The sequence below is a fragment of the Sorex fumeus genome, unplaced genomic scaffold (genome assembly GCF_029834395.1).
Source record: "Sorex fumeus unplaced genomic scaffold, SorFum_2.1 ptg000054l, whole genome shotgun sequence".
Lineage (NCBI taxonomy): Eukaryota > Metazoa > Chordata > Mammalia > Eulipotyphla > Soricidae > Sorex > Sorex fumeus.
The window spans coordinates 26853664-26855603 of NW_026606111.1; the positions used below are offsets into that span (position 1 = coordinate 26853664).

Below are 1940 nucleotides of genomic sequence, written 5' to 3' on the forward strand. Positions count from 1 at the left end.
TCAAGAAATGTATGATTCACATCACTTACTCATGGACTCTTTCAATTGTGACTTCATTTCCCTCAGTTAATTCTGCAGAGTTTCAGCTCTGAGAGTCTGTGGTACCCAGGGCTGGTTCAGGCATGGGGAGGGAAAGCTTTTTCTGTTTCTTTTGCTAATCAGATGCTACATGAATCTGGCTGCCTGTATCTTTATGCCCATGTTAGAAACATTCTCCTTGCCTTGCACCCTCAGCCCCAGGCCTCCAAGTGATTTCTATCATCCCAGGAGCAGACAGTGGTTGTTAGCACACTCATGCTCACAAGACAAGGGTCAGAGGTCCCCAAGTGAGTAAATCTGTCCAAGTTTCTACAGCCCAGCACTTTACCTACCTTAAAATAAACGGGATGGGCACATTCGGTGTTAACTTCTTCCAAATGCCCCACAAGCCGGCCAGAATGGAGGGCATGAGCTCAAAAGAAATTCACCTCCTACCTCTCCTCCTTCCAACATGGGGCAGGGAGCCTTGCAGTGGAGGACCTGGTAGAAAGAGGACTGGCCTGGCTTCTTCTTGATCCGGAATAATTCCCATGCTTCAGGGAACACGTGCTGAAATGGAACAGAAATGACCCTTAAAAACTTCTCACAGGCTAGGTCCAAAGAAACTTTGAGCACCTTGTTCAGAAGAGCCCTGGGACAGCATCAAGTTCACTAGGAAACAGTTCTGGGATGAATTTTTTCAAGTCTGCTCCTGTAGCAACAGGATGGACAAAGAGGGGCCCAAAGACTGATGGTCTTCAACTCCTGGTACATGAACTGGTGCTTGTCTACAGGGACAGAAAGGCTGGAAACCCTGGTCTACCACCGTGATTATACATGCTGGTCTGTCGACCATTTTTCAGGGATGGTGCCTGTCCACAGATGTGAAAAGGCTGAAGAACACTGCTATAGACCAGAGGGTCTCAAACTTTTATAAGAAAAAATTGTGTGTGTGTGTGTGTGTGTGTGTGTGTGTGTGTATGTGTTGACTTTTGGGCCATAATCTACCATCCTTGGATACAAGTAACTAGTTTCCCTTATGTAGCACAGAAATTACTAGAAGCAGACTGCAGTTTTCACAAAATCTCCATCCCCCGCCCCTATAACAAAACAGAAACCTAATTAACAAAACAGAAAACTAATTTTCAAAATTCAACAAACTGATTCTGAGTATGAGCCCACTCTCTTTACTAACAATATTTGGGCCGCGGGACCAACAATTACCAGCTGCCTTGCTACTAACAAATGACACTTCCCAAATCTTTTGATGGTGATTCTGCACACAGAGCAAGCAAACTGCCTTTTAGGTGTGCCACTTATGACAGAAGCCCTTTCTTAAATTTTTCTTTATTTGTATCATCTGCAGGCATTTTAACACTCCCTATCTTTCTAATATTCCTAATCACAAGGTCAAGGGCCAGGTTGAAACAGTGAGAGCAGAGCCATCTGAGGGAGGGGCAAGGCACCCATATACCTAAGTCTGTTCAGGTGTTGCTGTGTGTAGTCCACTTGGAGACCCCCCTCCCCATCCCCCAGTTCTGGGCAATAGTCCAGAATTCTGATGAAGAAGCCAGACCCAATTTAACTTGGCTTCCAAGCTCCACCGATGAGTCCAACACCAGCTGATAAGAGCTCCTTGAGGCCATAGAGGAAGAAACAGGTCAGGATTCCATCTGGGACCTGCTTTGGAGAGCAGAGAAGATGCCTGAAGTGTTTATAGCTTTGCACATCAATTTCCACAGAAGGAAGAACAGTGAGTTTTTTAAATTAAGAGAACTGACAACCGACTTGCTTGTTTGCAGAGAATGAAGTAGAAGAGAGGTGCTGGGAGGCTCTGCCTTGTCCAGGAGCTGGTAACAGGGGAGGGGTAAGAGTGCTGAAATGGTTGGAAAAGCAGGTCAAATATCTGGGGACATCTGGGT

The 1940-nt window shown here is 45.8% G+C and overlaps 1 non-coding gene across 1 annotated transcript; it reads right to left on the bottom strand.

The window, feature by feature from the left end:
- Positions 1–1219: 1219 nt before the first annotated feature.
- On the bottom strand, positions 1220–1354 carry LOC130033891 (U11 spliceosomal RNA). The gene has a single exon (XR_008794000.1). It is a non-coding gene; the product is annotated as a U11 spliceosomal RNA (small nuclear RNA).
- Between the last annotated feature and the right edge of the window lie 586 nt (positions 1355–1940).